Below are 21,114 nucleotides of genomic sequence, written 5' to 3' on the forward strand. Positions count from 1 at the left end.
AATGGCGTTAAACCCTACAACTACAACAAAAAATCTTTTCCTTGCAAGGGTAGACTGACCGGCTAGGGGGATAGATTTGGAAGAGGGTGTTAGCATGAACTGCACGTGGGGCATTGGTATAAATGGAAAACTGCATAAAGAAAGGATATGGGTTATGTAGACATAATTTCAAAATATAAAATCGCTGGTGCTCTTAAGTATTGAGTGGGGATCAAAAACAGTTTGCCTAACAAAAACAGTGACGGTTCAAATTACGCATTTTTTTCCATGCATCGGGTGACAGTTGAGGTACCCCACCCCACTAATAAGAAAGTGAAACTCAAGATTATTTTTTTTTAAAACTAAGAAATATATAAAGTGGGAACTCTACCTGCTGGCACAATTTTAATGTCCTCTTTATCAGCATTGCATTTGTTACATCATTGTTTTCAGTAGAATGAAAATTGTAAGACCCTCCAAAAAATCTGCAAAGAAATTGCATTTTTTACCTTCCTGATTTATTAACAAATACTTCAGAGACTGAAGGTATCTTCATTCTCTCTGTATGTTGCAAAATCACTTGGCCAGGTCTTGATGTGAATGAAGCTGTACTGGCCATCGGTTCGGTATGCTTGGGTTCACCTTTTGCTACATTCTTTGCAACTTCGTAACTAAAAATGTATTCAATATTCATTTGTATTAAAATTTATATTTTCAATCTGTTTCTTTGTGTTTTGTGTTAAACACCTGAAATACCTCATTTTAGCAAGAATACATAGCAGATCTAAAATTTCACATCAATAAAACCTGATTGCAGCCCGGACCCATAGCCTGCCAGTCATGTATTCTGGTAGCACTACATATTTTCCTATAAAGACGAGAGATACTTTTGTAATTGTAGTCAATGCAATGCTTTAGAATAAATTTACTAGTGGTTGAAAGATGTACATTAAAATCGTATCATCCAGCCTATTGTAAGCATGAGATAAAAATTGTAGTTGTTGTTGTTGTAGGGTTTAACGCCATTTTTAGCACACGATAATACATGGCGGCCAGTATTAATGGTGGAGGAAGAACTCGGGAAAACCCCAGAAAGAACCACCGACCCACGAGAAGCTACCCACATTGGCTGAATCCTGGATGAGTTCTACCTGAAGATATAGAAAACCCTATGAACAGTTCAACTTGAAACATGTGTTATTTGTTCCACAGGTGCTGAGATAAAAATAATCTGAAGGAGAAAAAAATCGGTGTAGAACAAATACCTTAGATTACCCCCATGACCCGTCCGGACATTGGACCCTCTCTATCGTAGTATATAAGAGAAGGTACGTAACTTCCAAATATTTGGTTCCACCCATGAATCTCTATTTACCTTTGCTATTTCCATCTTTAAAGCTACACGACCATACTCTATGGCTTATTTTACTAATGAGTTATTTTTCTATTAATCAAGCCACCATTGACGTTTCTGCGCTGTAACGAACTGAAGTTACGGCATCCGGAACGTGCAAACATTGTGAATTTAGCCTGCTGGGAAAACATCGAGCTCAGTTGACAACCGTTGAAGAGTTACATGTACCATGTTTGCGACTCTACGATACATCCCTTTACTTACAGAACAGTGGTAGATGCAAAAGTAAGTTTTTACTTTAACTCGCTCAACTTTAGGAATCCTGTTCCATGGTAGAATTAGGCATTGTCTTCTTCACTACACATACACTGCATACAAGTGACTCTCATTTTAAAAACATGTATATTATGGGCACACACGTCAACGGCTAAACATGATTGACTCAAATGTTTTACTTTAATGTATAGTCTTATTAATTTAGCACATTCAAATGATTTTTAACATGATGCGATCATGTTATTACCTATTTTTGCCTGGGTACAGTCTACATAGTGAAACGGTTCTGTAATTCACGGATGTTAAGTATAACCTTTTGAGCCAATCATACTTTGCTGTTGACGTGTGGCCCATAGTGTACGTTTTGAAAATGAGTTGCTTGTATGCAATGAATGTGTAGTGAAGACGACGATGTCAATAATTGAAACTAGCAGTTGGGTGTTAGGGCTGAATAAGATGGTTACTTTGTAGGTATCTAGGGTATAGTCAGTTTTTGAAATGACTTGTCAAACCGGTCTAAATATAATGTGCAGGTTTAGATCTTGCCAGTTTTATTAATCTCCGAGGAAGATTAATATGGCCTTAGTTTGGTTGGGGTTATGATTATTTTGGTATAGTAATTCGGGGTAGGTACATGAAGAGCCGATTTTCTTGAGCGTGCTAGTCTTTTTCCTTTGTTCTCTTTATCTCGGGCATATGTTGAATAAATGCCGGAGGTCTTCATCGTCAATGCAATTGGGGCATTGTGCTCCATTTCCTCGATTAGCCAGTACATATTTCCCCATACTACCTGCAGGTACAGATTTTCCTGTTTTGATTCGGTTTATGTTCCGTTGATTATGATTGTTTATTGACGGTACTTTGATATTGCGACTGTTTTATGAATCTAGAACATGGGGCATGTATCCCATTCGGTTTGCCATTTAGAGGCGATTTGTTTATATCATGCTGTATAATTCTGTGACACTGTAATAGATTAGGACCGGTTTTGTTTCGCTGAGTTGGTTCTTTGCTGCTTGTCGGCCCTGTTATTGCCTGGGATGTTGATATGGGATGGGATCTACATGAATTCTACAATTTGGATTTGTTTCTTCATATTAAGTAACAAGTTTCTTTAGGAGGTTTTCACGCCCTTTTGAATTGCTTGTTTCCAAGCCTCTTTTTTTTTAGTAAACTAAGTGAATCGCTGAGTAATGTTTTCCGGAATTTATGTTGGTATGCTATCTTCAAAGCTTTATATATGGCCGAAAATTATTCTGCTGTTTATATTGAACAATTAACCGGGAGTCTGCTTCCTATTTCCTTATTTGACTCGGGATAGTGAGGGCTGCAGCAGTTCTGTGTGGGTTGTTTGATTTTGATCCGTCTGTGCATATTTTGACGAAATCCTTATAAGAACTGTCAAGTATAGTCAAGATCTTTGATCTTATTTCTAATGGTTGTTCTTTGGAGCCGAAAGTTGTTGCTGAGGTGTTTATTTGATTTTATTGCTTGTCCATGGTGTGGGGTCTGGGTATTTTGTGGGTTCTGCATGAAGACAGTCGGTTTGTAATTCATTATATAATGTGTGATCTTTTTTCCGGAAGGTTAGTAGGGACGAGTCTCTGGCTAAATGGGATGTTGCATTTGTTAATGATGTCCCTTGTGGGATGGCTGGGTTTGTGGATGAAAATTCAAGCTGCATATCTAGCATTAATTCTCTTCTCAATGTTAAGGATGTTTCGCCTGTAAGAATCCAGAGTTCTTCTCTGGAGGTGTTTTTAAAGTGTGCCTGTACATATTCGCAACGCTTTAGCTTGGAGTATGTCGAGGCGGTTGAGGGGAGTGTGATGGCTTGGCAAAAAACGTAGATCTGGCATCCATAATCCAGCCTGGACCTAATTACGGCCCTGCAAGAGTGTTGTCTGCACCCAGTTTAGACCTTTTGTTTTTCAGGAGGTTTAGGTCTCCGTTACATTTGCATATTAGTTCAGTGATCTTTCTGTGACAGGTGCTGGTCGAAATACATACCTACATTTTTTTCTACATTTTCAAATTTGATGGCTTTGCCTTGTATGTATGGGGTTGGGGGTTATATAGTGTACCTGTGTGTGTGTGTGGGGGGGGGGGGGGGGTAAATAGTATTCCAGTCTTTGCTTTTGATAGTTTTACCCCCACCTGTCATGTCAGCCCATTTGCCAATCTTGGTTAAGTTAGCTTGCAGTTCAGCGAATTACGATAGATCGATTTTTCGGGAGGTCGACAGAGCGTTCTAGGTTTTTTTCTTCATGATATTAAATATGGTCGGGCTTAATACACTTCCTTGGGGGATGCCATTTTCTAATACACATTACTCTGAATATTGATCACCTATTCTAGTTCTAATGTGGATAGAATAGTAGGTGATGAGTGGGTTGTACGTTGAATAAAGGGCGAGAGTAAGTGGTTCAGTTGAGTGAGAAAATCGTGCTGGTGTTTGGAGTTCTGGCAAGTCTGGTCATTCTGGTAAGTCGGGAAGTGTTTTCTATCCCATTTTGTTTGGTGATCCGATATCTAGGGTAAGAGGGGTGAATATTTCTGATGCTCCTTCTATGGTCCACACTGAGTTATAATTGAAAGTAATGTTGATGTTTTTTTCTTTTTTGTGTTTATGGACAAGTTTAGCATTTCTAGGCTGCTCAAAGGTGGTGCGGATGTTTGGGATGTGACATTTGCTGGTGTGCCCCGACTAGTCAATCTTGGGCTGTATTGTATGGGTGTTGGCATTTGAAAGTATTTGATAATCCCTTCTATTTCAGAAAATTTGTCATGGTCTGGCGTAGTAGCTGTATGAAGTTGCATGATCCGCCACATCGTATGTGCGAGATCACGTCAAATGGTCGTTGAATAATTAAGCATGAAGTGGGACTGGATGTAAATTGTCCAAAGATGGTATGAAAGTTAAAGGGGCTATCCGGGTTGACATTCGGCATTGACTTGTTTCTACTGTCATTGCTACTTGAAATGTTGAGCTTGTTAGCCATATTGAGGATGTTGTTTTCCTGACTATATATATTGGTATTTATCCTGACTTGGGACCTAGTCACTCGTGACATTTTTGAAATAGTGCGCCAAGATCTGAATAAATATAACTTGGTCGTGGATTGGTAGTCTGTCAACTATTACTACTAAGTTGGTTCGGTATAAAATAATGATAGTTGTTGAGCAAAAGGAGTATGAAATAGAGGGTATAAATTTCCAAACAGCACAAATAGTTGAGCACCCGAAGGTTTATTGCCAAATGTATCAAATTTACCTTTTGATTCCCTCCCTGAACCGATTTGAAAAAAATGGCGGTGTTGACGTATTTTTGGATATCCGCTAGACTGGCAGCTAGGCCTCTTCTGTATGTCGAAACTGCTTGCGGGCTGGTATGCGGGTTGGTGGTCCACTTCTGCAGGTCGGGCTGCTGGGCCACATCTGCAGGTCGAAACTGCTGGGCGGGCTGCAAATCTATTTTGTTGTTTGTTTCTGGTTGATTAGATGGTTAGTGTACCTTGATGAACCAAACACTTCCAGCAAAAACTTTCGGACTTTTGGGTCCGACACTTCTTACGAGTTACACGACCAGGTCTGATCTGCTCGGCGTCCGGGAAATGAATGGAATCCACTCTCGTGTGTCCGCCATTTTCGTTTGTTTGATATTTAAATTACAATTACATGACTCGTAACCCGCCCACTGGACGATAACATGTCCGTTCTTGTGGTCACGTAGGCTTTGCGTAACGGTTCGTGACCTAAAAGTCTCAAAAGTGGGCCCTCAAAAAATTCATTTTCTCGTTTATTTATCAATTATCTAATCGAATCTTTACAAAATCTAGATTTTTGTGAATTATTTCAGCTTAGAAGTTGACACATTTAATTATTTTCACGATCTTTCAAATTCATAAAATTCTTTTCTGCACTATTGTGACTTTAAACAAATCGTATTACAAAAATCTGAAAATGCTTTATTTTAAAGTCACCAAGTGCAAATAAGTTACCTTGAAGAATATATTTCTATATTTGAAGAGACATTTTTCCGACATGTATATTTTTAAACAATCAGAATACTTGCAATATTTCCGAAGAATGGGATTAGTTTCTGTTTGCAAAATTTAAATTTGTTCTTGGAAAGAGGATGAATATTTGTAAAACCTTGTTGCTGTCCAGTATTGATTATAATTCAGTTTCTTAACATTATCGTCTGAAAGTTTCTTGTTTACCAACATTTGTATTTGTACCTCACACTATTTTCTTAAATAGTCGTGGAAATTTAAGAGAAAATGTAGATTGTATGAAAAATTGAATGAAAATTGGAACATATTAGTAGGGTTGTTTGAAAATAGTTTAGCTACATCTTGTATTGTTTATAGATTTTATAAAGGTGTACATGATATTGAATTTTTTTAAAAAAAAGGTTATGTTGACGTAATACTGTGATTGTTAGTTATATCATTAGATTCAATTTCACAAGATGTTTCATAAAATGTGTACTTAGTCAACCAGATGTTTCTCAAAGGTTTGAGATTGTTTGAAATAATTTAATAATCATCGTTGAGGATTCTACAATGTATTAAGTTTGCAAAAGTAGGTAACTTTGATCCTCATGCATCTTTTAGAAAGGTGGTGATTGTCTTTCTGCGTGTCCGTCTGATCCTCCTTTAGTAGTGTAGAACATTAAAGACAGACTTGAAACATTCAAATATTATTGCGGGTAGTAGCTATGTGTGCAGTTTGAAATGGATGGTTAATGTTAAAATGATTAAATATTTGAAGTATATAAATCTAATACTTGGTCTTCTGTTCAGAGTAGTTGAGAACATCACAAAATAGAACATTTAAAAATAACGAGCAAAACAAATTCTTTATCAATTGTATAAACATAGATGTGCGACAAGAGTATTCATGTCAGTCTGTTTCAATAGATCGGATGGTTGTTGACTAATGTCTGACACTGTGCGAGTGTTCTTACATCTGTTGCGTTTGTTCGCAAACCACTTTACCTGCTCGTTGGTTATGACACCAGCTTGTGCAATGGCTTCCACAGCAAGAGTTTGGATATGGATGCTCAAAATTCGTGGCATACCATTCCTCCATTTTCACAGCACGACGAGAAATTGTTGGTCGTTTGCTAGGTATATATGGCATATATCTTGCTACTGCCACCTTTTTCATCTTCATCAAGTAGTTTCCGCTTTTCTCAACAATCGAGGATTTTGTGCAGGTCAACCTTTAATCTCAACCAGTGCAAAATGAAATTATCTCGACAGTTGATCACTCTCCTGTGGATAAGACTTCTATATATGTCCAAATGTCTTTTTGAAAGGCATGCTTACGAGCATATATATCCATTGTAAATTCTGGTGTACATGCGTCTAACATGGTCTTAGTTATATACCTAACATTCATCTTGCATTCATCTAGTAGTATATTTTGTAGGTCCTTAAACAATGGATTATTCAGAAGTACCATGCCTGATGAGGAATGGAAAAGTCCAGTGAAAGATACGTTTTCTCGACTTTGGCAGATAGGAGTAGATGCAGAGACCAAAGATGGGGGAGATCTCACTGTTGATGAATTCAGCTCAGTCCCTTTGCTGTCGTTATATGGCACAGGAAGTCCAGAGTCATTGATATCCATTGCAAATTGTGGCATGCATGTGTCTATCAGGGTCTTGGGTATAACATTCATCCAGTAATATATCTTGCAAGTCCTTAAACATTGGGCTTTTTAGAAGTGCAATGTCTGATGGGGAATGGAGAAGTCTAGTCAAAGGTGTGTGTTAACCTTCGCAAAGTGGTTGATGCAGAATCCAAAGATGGGGAAAATCTCACTGTTGATAAATTCAGCTTAGCCACGTTTGCTGTCGTTATATGGTCCAATAAGTGAAAGTCATTGCTATCCATTGCAAATTGTGGCATGCATGTGTCTATCAGGGTCTTGGGTATAACATTCATCCAGTAATATATCTTGCAAGTCCTTTAAGATTGGGCGTTTTAGAAGTGCCATGCCTGATGGGGAATGGAGAAGTCTAGTCAAAGGTGTGTTAACTTTCGCAAAGTGGTCGATGCAGAATCCAAAGATGGGGGAAATCTCACTATTGATAAATTCGGCTGAGTCACTTTTCCTGTCGTTATATGTTCCAATAGGTCATAGACATTGCTATCCATTGCAAAGTGGGGTGTGCATGCGTCTATGCGTCTATCAGGGTCTTTGGTATAATATTCATCCAGTAATATATCAGTCATTGATATCCATTGCAAATATCTTTTGAAGGGCACGCTCGCGAGCATATGTATCCATTGTAAATTGTGGTGTGCATGCGTCTAACACCCTGTTAGACCCTCTTAGGCATACACCTAACATCCATCTTGCATTCATCCAGTAGTATATTTTGTCGGTCCTTAAACAATGTTTTTTTTTAAAAGTGCAATGTCTGATGGTGCATGAAGTCCAAAGATGTGTTTTCTTGACTTTGGCAGATAGAATTGGTCGATGCAGAGACCAAAGATGGGGGAGATCTCACTGTTGATGAATTCAGCTCATTCCCTTTGCTGTCGTTATATGGCCCAGGTAGTCAGTCACATGCCTCTAAATCTGAGTCATATGTCTTGGGGTTTTTTTTGTGTTGTTCGTTTGTTAGACTTGTCAGTACTGCTTGAACTAGATTAATCATGGCTGGACTAGAAGAGTATCTTGAATTGGTTGGAAACATTAAATGATGAACTTGGGTTGGAATTATCAGAAACATGTACTTTATATTCAGCACGGTTTGAAAAGTTGATACACGAGTTTGTTTTTAATCAGCACTGCTAGAACTAGATGAATCATGCCTGGACTAGAAGAGTATCTTGAATTGGTTGGAGACTTTAAATGATGAACATGGGTTGGAATTATCAGGAACATGTACTTCATATTCAGCACGGTTTGAAAAGTTGAGACATGAGCCTGTTCATTTTTAATCAGTGCGAACTGTGGCAGCAACAAGATCGGTCAGTACATTCCTTCCAGATTGTGATAATTTATCCTCAATGTCGGAAGATGTTAAGAGTCTATCCAAAGGTGAGGCATGGAAAGGTTGCTTTGGTTACAATAAAATGAAAGTATGAAAACTCCAATGAGAATATTCCAATTCTTTAACAGGTAACTGTATTGTCAGAATGTTATACATTTATGTCCAACTGATTTTTTGTAGCACTATCTTGATTTCAGATTTTTCTTATTGGTGTGGTCCGTCTGAGTTTACATCATTTGACGGATCACCTAGCGCTGAAAGATTAAAGGATTTTATTGTTTCCCCCTCCGTGTATGTGTATTTGTGTTGATTTTATGAGAATTTAAGTTTTATTCATTCATACCTAGGGTTTGTTCACCTTCCCTATTCTAGTGAATAATTACTCCTCAGCCCTAGCTGGTCTTGGATTTTATTTAACAAGCAGTGTTCCTTGCCAGTTAACAGCTGTATCCTACATGTGCTATGTGGATGTTCTATTTGTTTGTATGCTATCTTGTTTAGTTGTAAAGACTGGCTATATATGGTTCAAATTCAAAGAGTTGTCAGATATTTATTGATTCAATAGTAACTAGAGAAGTTCGATTGTGACGCGATTGTCGTCTGTACAGTGCTTCCCGGTCTGTAGAACCTGGTATATTTTAGTGCGTGTGCTATGTAAGAGGGTTGATAGATAGGAATACTAGTAGAATTAGCATGTTGAGCATACGTGTGTGCATTTGTATTATTGTGTATGTATATGTCGTGCATAATAGTTTCTGTGTGTATGTCGTGCATAATATAGTTTCTGTGTTTGTAATGTTATTTCTGGCCTTGCCTTTAGGGTGATCAGGTACGACCCGTACTACCTAGTACACAGGAGTCGCGTAGCTTAGGCGTCGTACCATTTATATTCTCCTTACTCTCAGCAAGGCCATAATCCTGTTAAAAATGGATCCCGGGACCATTCTTTAAAAGTTAGCAATTAAATAATAAATAATTGAAATAATCTATGAATTAAAATACGGAAGTCTTTTCTTCACTCTTCGTGTTTTCATGATTTGAGTTAATGTATAGAATTCAATCTTTATAGATTTCTTTAGCAATAGAATTGTGTAAAGTAGTAGTTTATTTTCTATTACTCCATACTTACCCTTAATTTTATCTTTTAACACCAGTCTTTTGATTTTTTTAACATATAGTGATTATAGTGATTAAATAAGTTTTAGGATCTTTGAGTTCCCGTACAATCTACATTTTGGTAAAATGTTTACTAAATATATATTAAAACTAAATATATATTAAAAGCAACTTCTTCCCTGTGCGGAGGATGATCCTCCTATACCTGTCCAATTTTTCCAAATGGACGTCCAGATTAAATCAGGGTAACGAATTCCAATTTACTGTTTATCCTAGGAAGCTATATCGTTCAAGGTTGCATATATAATCCTCCTCCTGTCCCATACTCTTGGGTTATCTCTCTAAATACGAGTTCAGACTCTTCTACATGATCCAGGCTTTTAATAATTTAGTTAGTGTATTTTTATAAATTTAATTATGAAAACGGCATATATATAATAATCGTATAAATACTTGTTGCTTCCCATGGCAACTTGGGAGAGCTATTTAGTTGACTAAACCTATGCGAAACAATGGCTTTTTTTATTACTAATGTTGGGCAGGGCTAACCCTCCTTTTTCTTTAGGTCTGCATATGTTTTTTCTTCAAGTAATGGATATTATTGTTCCAAACATAGCTCAATATTTTTGTTAAATGTTGCCAATCATGGCTTCTGCGAGTTGCACCGAATTCATTATGTAATCTAATTGGATATACATATGGTATTAGCGACCTGTATACGGTCCATAAGTTTCAATCTGCTCTTCTATCCCTATTAGTAACTCACTGTAGTAACTCACTGCAGCTTTTGAAAGTAGAGTTAATTCCGTAAATTATTCCTAGTACTTTTTCATGATATTTAATCAAGTTTGGGGGAAGACCAGAATGGTTGCCCCTCCAGTTTTCTATTAATAAAATCTGCTTTATCATGATTAATTGCGGAACCAGAGGTTTTTCCAAATTGTTGGGATTCATACTGTAAATGTTTGAAGGAATATTTCATCTCTGGTAAAGTTTGTACAGTCATCTGCAATTTAGTATAGTTTTAAAATCGGTTTTCAAAGTTATTTGGATTCCTTGAATATGTGTTTTGGTTGATATTTATATCCAAGGATTCTATTGCCATTACATATAGCAACATAAAGGACAGCCCTGTCTAACTGGTCTTTCTATTTTTATATCCTCTGTAAGTGCTCCATTAATTTATTTTGACATAATAACATACATGGCTTTAATACAATTTATATTTCTACCAATCCACGTTTCGAAGGCTTTACAAATGAAGTCGTACTTCGAATAAGTCTTGATTGAATAGAACCACAACTCCCTTTTCAACTTTTATTCTTAAATATTCCATTATAGCGGATATTGATAATGTATCTAAAAGTTTCCTTCTTACCCCTCTACAACTTTGATTTATATCTATTATTGAATTTAAGCAATTCCTTATTCTATTGGTTATAATCTTCATATTATATAATCATTTTTTAATAAAGTTATAGGTTTCCAGTTTTGTATTTCTTAATTTTCCCCATTCCCTAAATATAATAATGTAATGATTCCCTCCCTCGGGATTTTTGGCATTTCCCCATTTAATAATTGTTATAGAGCTATTTTTAAAAAAATCTAGTTCATTTTTAAATTTAATATAAAAGATCGATGTAATACCATCCGTCCCTGGAGAATTGTTTTTCGAGACTTTTTATAGCTTTTAAGATTTCATCAACTGTAATAAACTTGTCTAATTTTTCACATTAATTTTTGGATATTTGTTTATATTTAGTTTGCTGTAAATAGCTACTTATAATATTAGCAGTAATATTTTTAGTTTGATATATATTTGCGTAATAGTTTTTAATCCATTTTAATGTCTTTTTATCCTTGCAAGTTATGTTGTTAAAACGAATTGATTAAATTTTTTGTAGCTTCCGTTTCATTTCTATTCTTTACAGTCCTCTTGTTTATATATATATACACACACACCAATGTTTTCCTGCTCTATATATATGCCAATGTTTTCCTGCTCTAGTTTTGATACCTTGAGTTGATTATTTTTTCTCTTTCCTCCTATTATTTAATGTCTCATTCTCTTGTTTAGCGGTTCAGTCTGCCTTAATTTCAATCCGTTGTTTATATATTTAGTTCTGCTAAAATACTTATTCTCTTAACCTCATCTTTTAATATTTCCCAATCTACTTTATATTTTCTACATATTTAGTTTTAAAACTATTCAGGTGAGTAAGAATGGTATTTACGTACTCATCGTTTAGAAGGTGAGATTCATAGAGTTCACCTTTATCTGGTTTGGTTTGGATCCAGTTAACATTTCCACCTATGATACAAAGATCTGTAACAGTGTTGAATGTAATGGTTTGCATTAATTACGAAGTTTACTTTTTAGGACTTGTACCTCCGGATGGTACATATATATATTGAATATATTCCACTTGTTCAGTTTAATGTGATCTAATCGACCTTGTAATTCATTTGGGGTTCTTAAATTTTAAATGTTTAATCCCTTGGCGGAACGCCAAACAACTGTTGCCAACCCGGAACTGCTATGTCGGGTGGTTGCTGGTGAGGACTAATGCGTCCAGGCATTCCTCCAATTTCCTCACCACATGCTCAGGCATTCTGTGTTTTTCTTGTAACAGAATTGTCATACTTTTTATTGCTTTATGATAGTTACTACTTTATTTGTAATTCCAATTGTTTAGTAAAGATATCCAGGGTTATACCCTCCATCATGGCTATACAAAGTTGTCAAGTTTCCTTTACTTAATAAATTGAAGATATTCAAAAATGTTCCATAAAATAAAAGGCAATTGAAGTTAAAATTGAGTGGGTAGTCCTCTTTGCTCGGTATTCTTCTATGCTTATTTTTTCTTCTTCTCTCTGGGCAAGGAAATTGCTCTTCTCTCATGTTCCTGATCCTTCGAAGGTTTCTAGATTCCATTATATACTCTGTAATGTCGGACTGTTGAGGGGGTCCCGGGGTGAAAGATGCTCTTTTCCACTTGGTTGGTACTATGGGAGTTGAATTGTCCTTCTGTATTTGTACTGGTGATTCATCTATTATGTTTTGGTTTTCATGGGAGCTTTGACTTTAAAAATTCAACTCTTATATTACAAAACATGGAACAGTGGTTTTCCCTTGGGATTTTAGTTGTGGTGGGGCATATATCTTTACCCCTTTTTGTTCGATCTCTATTGTCTGATTGTTCTTATATATGGGTATATCCCCTTTGGCGAATAGGAAATATTGACCTCTGCCACCGTTTTGCAGGCCTTGGATATTCTGTCTTGGTTCCCCTCGTTATCAAATATTGCAGGATTTATGCAACTCTTGGTCTTTCTGCTTCTGTGAAGCTGGTTAAACCCAGTACTTGGCACCCTGGAGATCTGTATGCTAGGAGCATCCTCCTCCCTTGTTCGCTTCTTTTAGATCAGTGGCAGAATAATGTATGTTCCTTCCCTGTAGGCTGCTTGGAATAGTGGCCATCTCAGAGCGTGAGGACTACCCACTATTCAGTGATGTAATTAAGAAAACATTTCCTATCGTTTAGCAAAAAAGTGCTAAAACAATAGAAAAACATTAAAAATTGTAAATTATTAATCACAGATATTGATAAACAATGATATACCTTTTGAACTTTATGAATAGTAATCCAATTGAGAAAACGGGTCTATCGCTACACAATTGTGATTCTGAATAACACTTACAATTCAATTCACTTCCACTTGCTTGGTTAGTTTCCGTCATGATTGAAAACTTGTGTCGCATAGATTTCAGATTTTTCAGAAAGGCATTAAGCACCGACTTCTTAAACTGAATAACCTGCAAATTGCTGTAGTATTTATCGGTGATATGAGAGTGGCCTAACTACATTAGAATAAATTTTAATCACTGTCATTGGCTACTGAACAATCTAACCAAGCCTGGGTTCACTTAGGGAGCAAAATCTTGAACAATAAGTTTTCCGCACATATTGTTAACTGAACAAAATAGACAACTGATTTAATGTGAACACTTATCAGGAGGGATAATCACTGGCCTTTCATCTTAATTTCCTCCCAGCAAGCAGGATTCAACGACAAACCATTTGGAGACCCATCTCTTTTTTTAATAAAATAAATGCATTTTCTACACTGTTGGTAAAGTTAGTTTAATTAACACAGCCAAATAGATGAAAGCTATTTTAAGAATTCAGTTTAGTGTTCTTGCAACAAACAAAAAAGGCATCGCAATCAGATGTTTAACTGAATTGTCAAATTGTTCACCAGCCAATGACGGTGATTAAAACTTAGCCCAATTGAGTTAGGCCACTCTCATAGCACACATAAATACTACAGCAAACTGCAAGGCGGCTTTTAATATACATATAATTAACATAATACCACAATGCAGGCTATGTAATAACCATACTGACTCAAAAGAGCATCTAATATTAAAATGCCCAAAGGAGGATACAGAGACAAACCATAAAAGAACAAAATTATAAGTATATATGGAACTTTTAATGCTATGCAGTTATTATTTACAAAAATATTGAGGAAAAGAACATATACAATGACCTAATAGGGTATATTAACATTATTGTGAAAATAAAGAGGGGATAATTTTGAATACCAAATTCTAATTTCTAAAATATAATCAAAAATGAATAAGATAAAAATACATTTAAACTGTTTTTAAAAAAATTCTTCTTCCCATACCATAATAAGACAGAATTTGTTCCGTAAAATAGAGGTGCTTGTAAGGCTGCACTCTTGACAAGTACACATACATAAACACAAATACTACTGCTTCTATCCACAATATTTCTAAAATGTAACAATTGCGACTATTCTACAACCTATTGCTTTCCCACACTAAAATGCTTCTATACTATAAAAAAAGAACTAATAACAACTCGAAAAGATTTGATTTCGCAAAGCCAGTCCGAACAAAAACAAGAATAAAAGCAATCAAACAATATAGAACCATACATATAGCATACACCGGTCAATATTGATCCACTGGCCTAGATCACTTATGTAAATTAAAAAACCAGCAAGAGCAATGGAGCATTGAGACACTAGAGTAGGGCGATGTGTGAACCCCATCAAAACTTATCCAAATGAATTTTGAAAAATAAAAACAACATACTTATATAAAAAGGAATAAAACACATAAAATCCTTTCATTTTAGGAACTAGGGGGTTCGCCAAATGATGTAATTCTGAGGCGGACCACACCAATAAAGGAAGTCGAGATAGTGCTACAAAGCAATTCAGTTGGACAAACTTGTATATAATTATCTGACAACATTCTGTTACCTGCTAAACAATTGGAATCTTCTCATTGGATCTTTTATGCAATTTCATTTCTAACTTATTGTAACGATGGCAACTTTTCCAACCTTCAACATTGCAGACTCGGCATCTTCTGACAATAAGGAGATATTGTCAGTCTGGAAGGATTTCACTGACTGGCTGCCACAGTATGGACTTTTCAGAACAAACAAAATCCATTATCAAACCGTGCTGATAATGAATTATGTTTCTGATGACAATCCCAACCGAAGTTCATTGCCATTTAAAGTTAACAACCAATCCAAGATGCTCTTCCAGTCAGTCCAGCAATGACTAGTCTTATTCTTCCAGTGCTGACAAGTCGAATTAACTAACGAAACAAAACACATCTTTGACTGGACTTCTATGCACCATCAGACATTGCACTTCTTAATAACCCATTGTTTAAGGATCTACATGATGTAGTACTATTCTGCATGCAAGATGTATGTTAGGTATATAACTAAGACCATGTTAGACGCCTGCACACCACAATTTGCAAAGGATATGTATGCTCGTGAGCGTGACATCCAAAATAGTTACAGAAGTCTTATCTACAGGAGTGTGATCGCCTGTTGGGAGTTTTTCAATACCAGTTTGCACTGATTGAGACAGATCGGTTCAAATCACTTAATGAAAGTAACTTTCTCTCAGAGCTATCGTGAATCACTTAACTCATGGATCTTTTTGAGAAAAGACTGAAACTGCTTGAAGATGAAAAGGTGGCAGTAGCATGAGATATATGCCCTATATACCTAGCCAACGACGAATACTTTCTCGTCCTATTGTGAAAATGATGGAGGAACGGTATGCTGGAATTGTGAACATCTATATCCAAACTGATACGGAGGAAGCCATTGCACAAGCTGGTGGCAAAACCAACGAGCAGGTAAAAAGTGGTTTGCCAACAAACGCAACAGATATAAGAATACTCGCACAGTGCCAGACATTAGTTAACCATCCGATCTAGTGAAACATACAATGCCATGAATACTCTTGTGGAAGTGCTATATTTGTACAATTGATGATAAAGATAATTTGTTGTGTTCATTATTTCTAAATGTTAAAGTTTTATTGTGTGATGTTCTCAACTAATCTTTATGTAAAAACGAGAGAAACAGATTGCTGCTTTATTGTTGTTTTTATTGTTTAGCATATTGTCTACATTTTAGTGCTTAAATTATTTTTACACAAATTGTTTCTCTGGTTTATTTTACATTCTGACAACTCATTGGATTTAAATTGATGAATGGTTGTAAAATATTTACATTTCGATATCATTTTATGAATTTTACACTTTGATATTGATGTTATGGCTGATTTTCAACTAAAGGTTTTAAACTGACATTTTTAATAGTATTACAATCTTAACATTAATTTCTTAGAAACAGCAAAATGGTTATATGTGGGTTTCTTGTGTTGTATATGAACCATTTCGCTTCATTCAGAGACATTGATCTTTGCCCTTTAGACTCCAAAATTGTCCGACTTCATCCGTACACAAAGTAAAAGACATCCACAAAGTTTGAGCCAGATCTGTGATGTGTAACAACTGATATTGTTTGGAAACCATTTTTTCTTTCAGTCGTGATCTTTGTCTTTTTGTCCACAAAATCAAGTCTTCTTCCTTACCCCAAGTGTACACAATCCAAACCATTTGGCTGAGATATATTACGTAAAACCAATGGTATTGTGTAGACCCCATTTCTTACATTATTTAAGTCAGTGACCTTCCCTTTGATCATTTTAACTTTAAATTCAGTAGGGTTCTTCCTCACACCATTGCAATACATCCAGGTATAAGGTAACAAGAGATGGTATAGAAGTTCAGTTATTGTGCGGAAACCATTTTATTCCATAGTGACCTGGACCTCTCAACTTTTGTAACCGAAACTAATAGGGTTCTTCCTTACCCCAAGTATAAGCTATATATAAAGTTTAGAAAACTGTTGATTTGGATAACTCAAGTTATAGTGCAGAAACCATTTTTCTTCTACCAGACAGTGACCATGTAAGTTCACACACAATCTGGAAACTGAAGATGGTTGAGAACTCTAGTCATTATGCAGAAACCATTTTCCTTCTTTTAGTCAGAGACATTGACCTTCGCTATTTCGCGACATACATCAATTGAACTCTTCCAAAGTGCAAGTCATCTACAAAGTTTGATAACTACAGCACAGATGGTAGACAGCTAAAGTTATTGTGCAGAAACCAGATAGAAAGACAACATTAAAATATGCTTTGCCTAATGGTAAACGTCTAGGTAGGAGTATATGGATTAGCCAACATGCATTTTCCTGATGAGGACCATATGTTCTTAGATTTTCAGCAATCAACTTCAAACTGAAAAAGTACTAACATGGGTATGCAAGAAAGCTCGTCAATATCTTCCCGTGGGTCGGTGGTTCTTCGTGGGGTTTTCCCTAAACTGCTAACCATGTAAAACCTATCACGTTCTGAAAAATGGTTGTAATCCCACACCAACAGCAACAGTAAAAATAGTTGCATTTACAAGTTTCTGTCATATATACAATCAGCGATGGTAAAATAAAAGCATGAGCTCGTACAAAATTATGTTAGCACAAATATTTGTTAACATGTCTACATATAGGAGATACCATAAAATACCAAAATTCACTGAGATCCAGAAACATTTTGCAACATAAATTGAATGACTAGTTTTGTCATAAACATGCATTATGCGACAAGACCAAATGGGCAATAATAAAAGATTGCGAAAATAAACTGAATTTGCAAAATGTACATCTTGAAATAACGACCATAATATAAACCTAGTTTCATGGCGATCCATCAAGAAACAGACACAATGGGCCTGACATTGTTCACATGGCTTACACAGTTAACCATTTCAATTAGCAAGCTTATGTACTATTTGTAAGAACACACCCCTCTCACAAAGTTATTTCATGTCAATTGTATGCAATATGCGACAGTCTGATACGATTCTGTCTGAAGATAATGGGGTAATCAATATGCATTGTTTCTTGCTCACATCTGAAGGCATCCAAAATGTTGATAATATAAACCCATTTACCAAGTTTTACAGAAACTGGAGGAGAAATATAATCTCTAGGCCGAGTGAGGTAACTAGCCCAGCCAACAAAATGCAATATATCACATTATATGTGCAGGGCTTATAATATCATATGTTTACAACAATAATAATATATGCTTATTTACCTATTCAGTCTCAGAGTGGCAAAAGCTTAGCCAATAAAATAAATGAAACCTACATTATCATGCACAGATCTTACCCATAATCCAGCTCTTCTAGCATCTTAATAATGCAAGACTACTTATCAAGTTTGTTAGCTTAATTAACATAACCAATTAGATGGAAAAGACCTTAAACCAAGACAAAACAGTATCAATAATCATAGGAAAGAAAAAATTAAAATAACCATCATAAACTGCGGATGTCCAGTAAAGATATTCAAGAGCTATTCCAACATAAGCACATAGCTATTATATTGTATTGTAATGCCATATGGCATACTCATGTCAAGCATTTTGCTAAAATGACTTTGGAAATAGTTAAGATTCTGAAGAATTTAAAATATAGATTAGATCGACTATTTTTGGAAAGAATGTATAACTCTTATACACTTAATGTGTTTTACTATCCTGATTATATCTGGGATATTTGTAATATACAAGGAAAAGAAGCAATGGAAGAAAAGAAAATTTGGAAGCTTTAAAAATATTAGTAATAGGTGCTACCGAGAGTCTGGCTCAGGCATTATTATATAAAGAAACTAGGTGTCATAACCTGATTCTTCGACAATACGAGCATAAATTAATTCAGTCGTTTAAAATGTACCATTGGTTTCCTTTGTATATATATAGTCAAATACGACATTGCCATTGCTTCCTAAAGATGAATACGAAAGTATTTCATTCCGATTATGCCGAGGTAGTGAAAGATAATTATCTAATTAAAGTAGCCAAAAAGAGTGATCGTTCCAAGGAACAGCTACGTTTGAACTCTCATCCCTCTGTCTCAATGAAGTGTTTTGGTGGTACGGGATCGGAAAACTATCTTCTCGTTATCCGACTTATCACGGTAAAATGTCTGGCTCTTTTGGGAGTATAAAATGTATAGCAGTATAACAAATGTTGATATCAAGTAAGGCTGGTGGACACTTAAAACGAAACTTGTATCTAAGGGTGTCATACAATATTCAATGGCATGCCCAATGACTTAAATGATTTCGAAACATTTATACAAGATTTGAACCTGCTCAAAATAAAATGGTAAACAAAGAAAACATTAGTATTTTCCATTTTCATTTTCTTTTCATATCGCATGTGACAATGTATATAATTATTAAATAGTATTCATTGTTACTAATTTAATAATAGACTAATTATATATGTACATTATTGCTACACACACTGACATTAAGTAAAACTGTACTAATTAGGTCTGTATATTACTATTACACATATGCTGTAACTATTGTTCGTCATGGTGTACTTAGTAGCTCTTTACTATAGTGTAAATAAAAATGAAAATTTAGAAGTTAACATCACCTGCTGGAAATGACTGTCACACTATTGCAATGCAGACAAAAATTGTGGATAACAAGACAAACATTTTAGATATGTGTATTCTCTAGAGTTCCATTTTTGTTGTAGGTCCTGTTCTTCCCATGTCTACTTAGATCAATTAAGGAGATTGCATTTATATTGTATGCATTTTGCATTTATTAGATTCATATCAAAATTATTATAGAAAATTGAATTATTTCGGAAATATTTGGAGTAATATATTGATGTATCTCTACATATTCAAGTCTAATATCACATACTCTTTTTATTTCAGGGAGTTCTGTGTTTGGAGTAATATGAACTTTTATTGTTTCATAACCAAAAGTCTTAATAATACACTGCAAAAATTGTCTTTGAAAGTCAATTCGAAAGAATGCAAATTTATCTTGTCAAGTGTCATAGAATGGTTGTCAAATTAACTTCACAGTTGCAAGTAAGTCTCTTACATATTTAGCTAGAAAGGGCTGCTTTCCTTTTGTTTTCGTTAACAAAGATTCTTCTCCGGTATCATGGCAATTGTCAAATAAAGTATAGAAGTGCATAGATGATAAACGTCCTATGCCTGAATCATGGAACACAGGATGATAATGACGAACAAATGATGCACATCTTTTACTTTGTTATAATTATGGAGCTGAATATTCTGCAACTGCTTTATTACAGTGGATAAATCAATTTCAGACAAAATAATCAAAAGTAAAATTGTCCTGATAGGAAAAACTATATCGGATGTTCCCTTAAAATTATGCAGATTACAGAAAGAGAATGCAATAAAGCGTCTACAATTTTACAAGTTCGTATTCGTCTTAGAGATGTTAAATATTTTTGGAATACATATAACTTGATTAAAATAAACTTATACAAAATAGTCTTAAAAACATACTTTGCAAGACTGTTGTGTTTTCCTTGACACTTTTTGTTTTGATTTTAGACGTAAAATACAGTCGGCTTTATTCTACTATTCTAGACCATCCTCCAAGTAGATAGTTCACTTTAGAAATGAAATCACTTGTTAGATTTATGAGAATAAGTAATTTTGGAATAAATAACAAACACCTTATAGTTGGAAATAATTGATACATTATTTGAACACGTAGTCTTATTTCAAACATGGAACCCTGTTAAAAAGATCATACAAACTGTATTTAGTTATGGAAGGGCAATTAACACCTTCAGCCATTGTAAACTGTGAACATCTGGACGTCTGGATGTGAAGAACTGCTGTATTGGTACCTTTCAACGATAAGCATCACAGATCCAACCGCAATTTTGGTACTGGTGTTCCTGTTATTATTACATCAAATGTTGTTGGTATTAGACTAAATGAAGAGACAACATGCATCAAAACAAAAGACACGAAGACAAAAATGTAGTTTTAAACTAATTATGAACGTTTATTATCCCGGAATCTTGATATCAATTGTAGAGATGTTAACGTTTTCTTTCAAAGGCGGCGATTAGATCGATGGTAGGTGCTCCGATACAT

At 35.3% G+C, this 21,114-nt stretch overlaps 1 long non-coding RNA gene across 2 annotated transcripts; it reads left to right on the plus strand.

The window, feature by feature from the left end:
- The first annotated feature begins 1,098 nt into the window (after window positions 1-1,098).
- LOC149785114 (uncharacterized) lies at window positions 1,099-20,430 on the plus strand. Of its 2 annotated transcripts, none has more exons than XR_016425366.1 (2): window positions 1,099-1,618; window positions 19,903-20,430. It is a non-coding gene; the product is annotated as an uncharacterized LOC149785114 (long non-coding RNA). The 2 variants fall into 2 exon arrangements; XR_016425365.1 differs by lacking the exon at window positions 19,903-20,430 and adding an exon at window positions 7,049-11,648.
- Window positions 20,431-21,114: the final 684 nt, after the last annotated feature.

The sequence above is a fragment of the Sinohyriopsis cumingii genome, chromosome 13 (genome assembly GCF_028554795.1).
Source record: "Sinohyriopsis cumingii isolate HCF-2022 chromosome 13, ASM2855479v2, whole genome shotgun sequence".
Classification (NCBI taxonomy): domain Eukaryota; kingdom Metazoa; phylum Mollusca; class Bivalvia; order Unionida; family Unionidae; genus Sinohyriopsis; species Sinohyriopsis cumingii.